Source organism: Acinonyx jubatus, chromosome D4 (genome assembly GCF_027475565.1).
Source record: "Acinonyx jubatus isolate Ajub_Pintada_27869175 chromosome D4, VMU_Ajub_asm_v1.0, whole genome shotgun sequence".
Classification (NCBI taxonomy): Eukaryota; Metazoa; Chordata; class Mammalia; order Carnivora; family Felidae; genus Acinonyx; species Acinonyx jubatus.
In genome coordinates this window covers 89232548-89242999 of record NC_069391.1, presented here as the reverse complement: position 1 = coordinate 89242999, position 10452 = coordinate 89232548, and positions in this window count along the sequence as shown.

The window sequence follows — 10452 nt, the reverse complement described above, 5'->3', positions numbered from 1 at the left end:
GGTCAACTCTTCTAAGTCTCAGGTTCCTCATCTTGGGAAATGGGATAATCCATAAGGATGCCCCAGGATTGCAGAAGAAAATGCGTGCAGGGTCGTCCGTTACCAGAGTGTTTTTCACTAAACGTTGGTTATCACTCAACCTCCTCCGTAAACAGAAACTTGGAGGACTTGACTGAGGGTCCCAAGGCCCTTTGTCTGCTTAGGGACAGGAGGAGGGCGTAATCCAGGCGAGAACCTCCACCTTCCCCCTGATCTCCAGGCCTGGGCTCCAGTGACCTCCTTTTGTTCCCCAATTGCTGCCTTGGTGGACAGCTGGCCTCGACTCTCTGCCTGAGCAACCCCATCTCCCCAACAAGGAAATGTGGTCTCTCCTCGACCAAGCAGTGTGCTCATGGGTGCTATGGGCTACACAGGGGCCAGTGTGAGGTTAGCACAGCTCTCAAGGGACGGACACAATCCCACGCGCCAAGAGCCGTCGGGTTGGGGCAGCGGGGTCCGAGAGCAGGGACTGAACTTACCGAAGCATACAGAAGGTCATGTATTCACTGTATATTCATTTATTCGCCAGTATTTATATTAACACTCGCCGAGCACATCTCGGCACTCACGTTGATGGGGCGCCAGATGGCCTCTGGCACGCCCTCGCGCTCCTGGGGGGTGGACCGCTTCCCTTTTCGTGTGGTTTGTCACGCCCCCAGGACTGTGTCTGAAACCCCCGCCTTGACATGCTCAGAAGATCTGCAAAGGGAACAGCCCCTCTGTGAATGTGAGCAGGTGTGGGGGTCACGGTGACGTGACGGTAGGCCACCCGAGCTGCATATGTGCTGGCGGGGGCCATCCGTGCATCGTCCCAACACCAGGGACATGTTTTCAGCAGATCTCACGGGCACAGCCCCCCCTGCCCATCAGGACCCCACGACACCCGACGCTTAAACAAGGATGGCTCAAAATCACCACCACTCATGGTTTGGGTTGGAATTTCAGAAATAATCCCAACTGGGCCACCTTCGGTGGAGTTTAGTCTTCCTTGTCTCTGACTTCTCATTGGATCACAAGAACGATAATTTCTATCTTGCCAATTGGTTGAAAGATCTAGAGACAGTAAACTGCAAACTCCTGGCTCCTACCCAGAATGGGCACTAAGTCAAGGGTAGCCATTGTTTTATTTTCACACCTAAACAAAATACACGTAGGCACCGTGTGCACATAAGGTTACACGCACACACTGGCACGGATAAAAATATACGTGTTGATTTTTGTTTGTTTAATAAAATATTTTACTGACACCAGAGAAGAGGAAAGAGAATGCACTCCTGAAATTATAAGGGGTGGCTAAGTTGACTTAGCCAAATGAAAAAACTTAAAAGACACTGCTCTGGGTTGTGAAGTCAGCCGCTTTCTCATCTCTGGAGGGAAGGGAAACATATTTTATGGAAAGAGCTAAGGAGAGAGCCACTAAATAAAAATGAGATTTAAACTCGTTCTAAGGAATGAAATCAGTGTTACTCCTCATTTGCCTTCTTAAGTATCTTGAGGAAATAAAAGAGAAGTCTCACCTCTGGGTACGTATTCTAGGCTGACTTACTCACATTTTTGCAATGCAGGAAGTTATAATCGTGCTGTAGAAATGTACCGTTCCCGACGCACTTAGCAGTCCTTGCTCCCCTCCCCCCAAAGAAGGTTCTGTGCAGGCACATCAGCTATTTTCGGACCCACAAGTGAAGGGACAGAGTCACAGTGAACCACAACTCCATGCATGAGGTCCCAGGGGCAGCCAGCCTATGGTCTCCAGAGCCAGACTGTATGGTTCTAGCATTTCCTAGCTGTCTGACCTTGGGAAAACTGTCCACCAACCTGTGCCTCAGTTTCATCTACTGTAAAATGGATGGAGACATAACACCCAACCGTATTTCTTCTTTTATTTATTTTTAAATATTTTTAAAAGTTCATTTATTTTGAGAGAGAGAGAGAGAGAGAGAGAGAGAATCCTGAGCAGGGTCCCCGCTGTCACCACAGAGCCTGATGTGGGGCTTGAACTCACAAACCGCAAGATCATGACCTGAGCCAAAATCAAAAGTTAGATGCTTAACCCACTGAGCCACCCACGTTGCCCACACCAACCGTATTTCAAAATTGAATCTGTCAGTACCTAGAGAATAGCACATCAATACTGCTGTTTGTGAAATAATGCTTTTGACTTTACTGGTATTTTAAAACCCTTTCAACTCAAAATAGATGCCAGCGCCTCTTGGAGAAGTTACTCCTGACAATAATAAGGAAACTATCTCCATCAAGAACATCTATGGAAAACATGTAGCTAACATCATACTTCATGGTAACATAAGGAATGTTTGTCCCCTAACACTAGGAAGGAAACAGGAATGTTCACACTCACCAATTCTATTCACTGTTATATTAGAGGTCGTAAGCATTGCAATAAAGTAGAAAGAAAGGAATAAAAGGTATTTTTAAAAAGCATAAAGATAAGAAAGAGAAAAATAAAATTGCCTCCGTTTGCACGTGATATAATTGTTTACATCAAAAATCTTAAGGACTCTACAATGAAACTACCATAGCACACAAGTGAATTCACTAAGGTTTCAGGACTCAAAGTAAATGTACAAATCTCAATCATATACCTATATACCATTAACAAAACCCAGGCAATAAAACTTAGAAAACCTATACCATTTTACAATACTATAAAATGCTTAGAAACATATAAAGTTGTGCAAGACCTGTTCATTGAAAACTACATACGCTGCTGAAAGAAATTAAAGAGGAGTAAATTAATAGAAAGATATACCATGTTAATGGATTGGGAGGTTCAATATTGTTAAGGTGTCATTTTTTCCCCGTATGGTTCTACAGAGTCAGTTCAATACCAATCAAAATCCATGGGGGGAAAACAAGGAAATTTTTTATATTTATATGGAAATGAAAATAACCTAGAGTAAACCAAACAATCTCAAAAAAAGAAAAGAAACGAAAATCCAAGTGAAGAAATCACAGTACATGCTTTTTCTTACTGTTATACAGTAAATGTGTAGCATGGTATTTATTTAAGGATAACTAGATCATTAAAACAAAATAGAAAGTCTAGATACATACAGTTAAGTAATTTTTGATGAAGGCATTAAAGCAACTCAAAGGGGAAGAAGAAAGTTCTTTCCAGAATGATACGGAAACAACTGAATATTTGCACAGGGGGGAAAAAACTACCTCAAGTGCTATTTTTTAGCATACACAAAAATTATTTCCAGATGGATCAGAGTTTCATTAAACCCAAAGCTATAAAGTTTCCATCAAAAAATCTAAGAGAATATCTCATGAGGTCACAGAGTTCTTATCCCAGTCAAAGAAAGCGCTAACCTTAAAATAAGAAAGTTGCCCAATTTGACTTAAAACTAACAGTCTGCTCTTTTAAAAGACAACAATAAGAAGATAAAAGGGGAGAATTTTTGCCATATGTATATACGACAGCAGACTTGAATCCAGAATATATTTAAAAAACTCTCACAAGTCAATAATTTCAAGCTTTAAAAAAATTAAAAATAAAGATGAATATTCTAATATTTTTAATGGGCAAAATATTGAACAAGCACCTTATAAAAAAATAATGGAAGCATCAATAAGCACCTAAAAGTGTGTTCAACAACCATTGGTGGTCAAAGTGACTAAAATCACAGTGAGATACCCCCACGCCCCCACAGGAATAGTTAAAAGGTAGTCAGATAACATCAACTGTTGGCAAGGATAGGAGGCAAATGGAACGTTGCACAAATCTTGTGCATGAAATGGAACCATCTTGAACCTTTATTGGAAGTTTCCCTTAAAGTTCAACAGATTCTGATCTGGCAATTTCACTCTAGATCCTAGAAATTTACCCATGATGAATAAAAATGTAAGTCCACAAAAAAGACTCCTACAAGAATGCTCGTGGCAGCTTTATTCAGCACAACCCCAAACTGGAAACAACTCAAACATCCATCAGTAAAAAGTGGACAAATATGTAGCTAATAAAGTAAACGGAAAAACAGCAGGGGCGCAATTTTAAGAATCTGACAGACACTAGGGAAGCAAAGCCAGTCACACACGAATATATAAACGTATGATTTTATTTCAATAAAGTTCAAAATCAGAATTTTAGTGGACTCTGGGAGAGTGGAGGCTTGCCACAATGGGGCAATTTCTTGGTGATGGAAATTCTCTATGTCCTTATTGTGGTGGCCATTTCCTAACTATACACATTTTCATATGTTTGCCAAAACCAATCAAAGCATACACATCATGTTTGTGTATTTATTACATGTGAATTATGCCTTGATTTTTAAAAATCGTCATTATGGACATATGGCTGATAGAATATTATACTTATCTCAGGGGCACGGCATAGTGATTTACAACTCTACACATTATTCAAAGCTCACCATGGTAAGTGTGCTCACCATCTGTTGCCATATGACATTAAAACAATATTATGGGCTGTATTCCCCACACTGTACTTTCCAGCTCTGTGACTTACTTATTTCATAACTAGAAGTTTATACCTCTTAATCCCCTTCACCTGTTTGGGGTCTTTGGTGATTCCATACAAATTTTAGTATGATTTTTTTCTAGTTCTGTGAAAAATGCTATTGGTATTTTGGTAGGGATCACATTGGATCTCTGGATGGGTTTAGACAGTAGCACCTTCTTTTCACAATACACCACAGGCATCGTAGATCTTTCCATTTGCTTGTGTCCTCTTTAACTTCGTTCATCAATGTTTTAATGCTTTCCAAAGTATAGGTCTTCACCTACTCCGTTAAATTTTTTCCTAGGAACTTTATTCTTTCTTGCTGCAGTTGCGAATGGGATTGTTTTCCCCTTAATTTCTCATTCTGCTATTTAGTGTACAGAATGCAAAAGAATTCATGTATTAATTTTGCATCTTACAACTTTATTAAATTCCTGTTTAGCTCTTATAGATATTGGTGGAGTCTCTGGGGTTTTCTATATATTGTATCATGTCATCTGCAAACAGTGACAGTTTTATTTCTTCCTTCCCAATTTGGATGTCTTTTATTTTTGTCTTGTCTGATTGCTGTGGCTAAGACTTCCAGTTGAATTAACTATGTTAAATAAAAGCGGGGAGGGTAGACACGCTTGTTTTGTTCCTCATCTTAGAGAAGCTCTTAGTTTTTTACCTTTGAGTAGGATGTTGGCTGTGGGTTCATAGGTGGGCTTTATCATGTTGAGGGGTATTCCCTCTAACCCAGATTTGTTGAGAGTTTTTAGCGTGAGCAGATGTTGTATCTGTCAAATGCTTTTTCTGCACCTATTGAGATAATCATATGATTTTATCCTTTCTCTGCTAATGTGATATGTATCACATTGATTGATTTGTGAATATGAAATCGCCGTCCTTACCATCCCTGTAATAAATCGCAGCTTGATTGTGATGAAAGATCCTTTGAAAGTGTCGTTCAATTCAGTTCGCTAATACCTGGGGGTTTACCGTTGAGGGTATTCAGTTTGCTAACACCTTGTTGCGGGTTTTCGCGTCAACATTCATCATGGATATTGTGTGTTTGTTTGTTTGTTTTTATAGTATCTGTGTCTGGTGTTGATATCAGGGTAATGCTGGCCTTGTGGAATACATCGGAAAGACACTGGCCTAGGCTGGAGCTGCTTTGGAGAGGCAGAAGTGCCCCAAGTCAGGCAGATCAGATGGGGCGGGCCTGCTGGGGAACACGGGGTGGGCACAGGGCCCAAGTGGGTCAGCACTGGCTCCAGCCGTCCAGGCTGGCAGAGGGCAAGAAAAACGACGCCCGCCAGCGACTTTGTTCCTGGAGAAATCTCCCGCAGATCCCCGCGCCTCCATCACACATGCTAAGATTAGTCAATAAATCTGCGTCGTGTTCCCCATGTGCTTCTCAAACTGCTGCTCCTGCGCTGCGGCTCAGGCCGAGGTACTTAGTGTGCCGGCCTGTTAAGGGCGGGGACTCAGCTCCTACCACCCTCTGGCTCGCCCCATGCTAAGCGCAGCTGGTTTTGAAAGCTCCCAGGGTTAAGTTTCACGGGTTTGCAAAGGCAGACATTACGAGGATTCCTCTTCCCGGTGAGGGTCCCCAGGGTTGGGGCACCGGGTGTGGGGTCTGACCTCGCTGTTATTCTGTGCTCGTGACGTCCCCTCTGCTCGTGGTTAGTGGGACTGGAGGGTCGGTTCCTGACCACATCCCCGCCCTCCCACCTTGCCCAGGAGGCCTCCTCTCTACCAGCAGCTGTGAAAGGCCGGCTTTGCCAGGACGGCTGCAGAGTGTTGTGTCCGCGGGCCAGGTGAGGTCAGGATCCTCCTACTCTGCCCCCTTCGCTCTCCTCCAAAGATGTCAATTTCACAAGGGGATCAAGGCCAGCCCCGTTGAGATCAGAATTTTATAAGGCTTCCTGGGTCCGACGGTTTAAAAATTAATCAGACGGAGCCCCTCCCCTTATCTAAATCTTCCTATGCTTTCTCCTTGGCTTTACAACAAAATCGTGTTCGCTGTGATTTACACGGTGGGCCTGATCTGGCGTCTGGCCCCTCTACGCTCATCGCCTGCCCCTCACCCTCCCGCTCCCTCTCCATCCTGGACAGCCTGGCTTCGATGTCCCAGGTGCTTGCGCGCATACACCCCCAACACACACTTGCCCCACACCGTCCCCCAGATCAGTACCTCACCAGTCTCTTCGGCCGTTCACACCGCAGACGTCTTTGCTTCCAAGATACCTCCTCTTTGCCGCGGTCTATCATTCCCAGAGCCCGAATCCTACCTGAATTCAACACTGTGTTTATCAGCTCACTGGCCGAGCGTCCACCTGCCCAAGGAACCGTTAGCTTCTGGAGACAGAGACCTTGCTGTCTCGCGCCCCCAGAGCTTAGAACCCGGTAGATGTGGCCTAGACACACGGAACCGTAGATGCCAAGCGTCCGTTCATCTGGGTGGCTGGCGAGGTGCCCCGGAGGCCAGTCGGTGAGCTCATCAAGCATGCATCAGTAGTAACGCCCCTCGTCGGCAACACCCAGGACGGTCCCAAGGCCGACGTTCTCAGATTTCACAAAGAGCAGTGGTGCTTTCCAATCACAGTCCCAGTGCTTGGTAGGTGGATCTGAAAATGTAATTCCCAGGCGCAAGTCTGAACAGCTGTGTGAAAACAGCCGTGGACTTCCAAGTGTGAAAGTGAGCGTTATTCTAATCTGGGTGCGTCTTTGGTCCCTCAAGAGGGAGGACAGTGGCCCCACTCGCCTAGACCACCCTGCGCCCCAGGGAGCACTTCTGGTTTGGGACCAGGGGGGTCACCAGCCCTGGACCGGGGCGGCCTGCCCCAGGTGAGAACGGCACCTGCCTGCGGGAGTGACCGCACGGAGGAGGAGCCATCACAGGGGACACTTTCCTTTCCTCCCGTGTCTGGGGTTGCAATAGCATCCCTATCACTTGTGGAACTGACACGAAGGGACTAATCTGTGTTTTGAACCGTAAGGACACGTGACAGGTGTACCGGGATGATCGACCGCTTGCTCCGAACGCCGTCCTCCGGGTTAGCATGAACACACTCGCGGGCCCCAGGACATTAAGTAACAAAATTGGGAGCAGGGGCTCTGGGTTCGGATCCCCGTCCTCCAACCTCCCGCCTGCGCGGCCTTGGGCACCCCACCCCGCCTCTCCTCCGTGGCGTCTTCACCTATAAAACGTTGATAATAACGGTGTCCGCCTCAACAGGCAGTGTGGAAGGAAGGATCACATACCGCATGCCAAGATTTTACCGAAACGCCCAGACCTTTGAACAATATTTATCTGGTGTCTTTTGGAAGCAAAGGGCCGTGGCCATGCTCCAAGTTCAGCGAGAAGGGGGATGTGCCCTGTCTTGAGTCAAAGAAGCTATAGACGTTGTTACGTACGCTAGAAAATAAGGAACTGGGGGGTATGAACAGAGTTAATATTCATGGATGTCAGGGGCTTACGCACACTATCTCCCTCAGCTTTCACAACAGTGCGACAACAGCATACGGCTCAGGACAGACACTGCCAGCTACAAGGGACGTCAACCTAGCTCAAAAGGTAGAAAGGGCAGGGAGGGAGAAAGCGAGAGAGAGAGAGCCAGAAAGGAGGAAGAGAGAGAGAGGGCGAGAAAGAGAGGGGGAGGGAGAGACAGAGGGAGAGAGGAAGAGGGAGAAAGGGAGGGGAGGTTTGGAATGAGGGGGGAAGGGGGGAGGAGGGAGGGAAAGAGAAGGAGGGGGAGAGGGAGAGATGGAGGGAGGGGGAGGTTTGGAGGGAGAAGGAGGAAGGGAGGGAGAGACACGGCGGGGCAGGGGGTGGGGGGGGATGAGGTGTTGGCTTCCACAACTGGAACAGCTGCAAGCCCCCAACCTCAGCGCCTGTGAGGGGCCCCCCTCTTCCTTGTGCACCCCAGCTGTATTCTCCCCTCTCCCTCCTGTTTGCTGGCCTCCTTCCCTCCTTCTTCAGCTGGGCTTTCTCTGTGAGCCAGGGAACGGGGTTCTGGAAGCCCAGGGCCGAGTGCACCCCAGCAGCCCCCGTGGGAGGCGGGGCCCCCGGGTCCGGTCTCCAGGAAGTGCGCAGGGGGGCCTGAGTTATATGCCCACCAGGGGCCCCGCCACCGCACAGGGTGCCCCCGACCAGCCCCAGACAAAGAACAAAAGAGAGAACAAGTAAACGAAAGAAGAGGTATTAATTGCCACTGAAGCCAAAGACATAACCAGCAGTGGTGACGCCTCCAGGCCCCGTGTTGCGACAGGGGAGGGTTAGGTCTCAGCCCCAGCAGGGCCCCGGAGGAGAGAAGTCTTAGGAAGTGAAAGCGTTCATCAGTGGAAGAAAGAACTCTATACAAATTGGAGTTCCCCAAAACTGGAACAGGGTTCTAGAGCTTCTCAGATTCTGGAAAGTGCTGGATGCACTTCTGCCTGCGTGTGAACCGGCCCCACACAGACACAGGGGGGAGGGTGTCCCCAGAGAGCCCGGGCCAGCCCGGGGGAGCCCTTTGAAGGCAGAGCCGGGGCGGTGTGGGGCTCCCCCCACAGGCACACTGGCATCTCCCCGGACCCTGCGGGGCTGGCTGCCCCCAAGGTCACGGACAGAGTGATGCTTTCCGGAAACTGCGTGTGCTGTCTTCAAACCCAGCTTCCCCCCACTGATACGAAAAGGGAAACAATTTTAAATATAAAAGCACATGTTCAACGTGAAGGTTTAGCGGGCACAAGGAAGCTGATGTGTTCTCTGCGGTGTAACGGCCACTTTTTCTGAGAGGTCTTTTTTGGGGGATTTTTTGACAAGTTTTTAGGTTCTGGGATCCCGACTTCAATTTCCAGGCATCTGCGGCTAAACCAGGTCCAATATTATCCACACTGCGTGAGGCAGATCTGAGCAGAGACGCCCCCAGCCTCAGGCCTCCCTCCGACTCGCACAGCGAGCAGAAGGGGTGTCCTGGAGAAGCCAGCCCCCCCACCACCCCAGACCTCACCGTCTCTCCTGCCACGGCTGGAGACCACCCGCCTGTGGTCCTCGCCCTCTCCTCTGATGGCCACCAAGCTCCCCACCAGGTCCCTGACCCTCAGGACAGGTCAAGCCACACTCACGATTACATTTTTAATTTTTACCACGGCCACAGAAAGGACTTAATTTGGAATGTAGGAAGAACTTTCCAGTTACAGGAGTTCTGCATCTCTAAGAAAGATAGCCAAGGGTTTCCTTCTGTCGGTATGGGCTGGACGTCCGGCGATCCCTGGTTACTCAAAAGCTCTTTAACATAAGCAGGGGAAATTTTTGTCTCTTTCTCTCATGTAGTCTTTCTGTATTAGAATCAAAGAAAATCAGATTGGAAAGGGAGCTTCAAACACAGGAGGTCAGTCTTCCTGCTTCAAACCCCAAGCGTGAAGATGCTATTGTCATTGGTGCAGTTGAACACGAAGGGGACTCTGAGTGACCGTGGGGTCCTGCACTGGACACTGAGACAGAAGAGCATCCGTGGAGAAGCCGGGGACATCTGAACAAAGGCCGTAGAGTAGGTCACAGAGCTGTGACCACGACAACGTTCGGGGATCAAGGCCCTGTGGTTATAAGGGGCTAATGTCAGGGAAAGCCGGGACAAGGAGGCATGGCCATGGTCCAAACGATCTTTGTAACTTTTCCACAAATAAAATTATTCCAAAAGGAAAAGTTTATTATAAATGAAGTACAGATGGGCACCTGGCTGGCTCAGCCAGTGGAGCATGTGACTCTTGATCTCTGGGTTGTGAGTTCAAGCCCCACGTTGGGAGCAGAGATTACTTAAAAATAAAATCTTGGGGCGCCTGGGTGGCTTAGTCGGTTAGGCATCCAACTCTTGGTTTTGGCTCATGTCACGATCTCACGATTTGTGAGTCTGAGCCCCACATCAGGCTTTGTGCTAACAGTGCAGAGCCTCCTTGGGATTCTC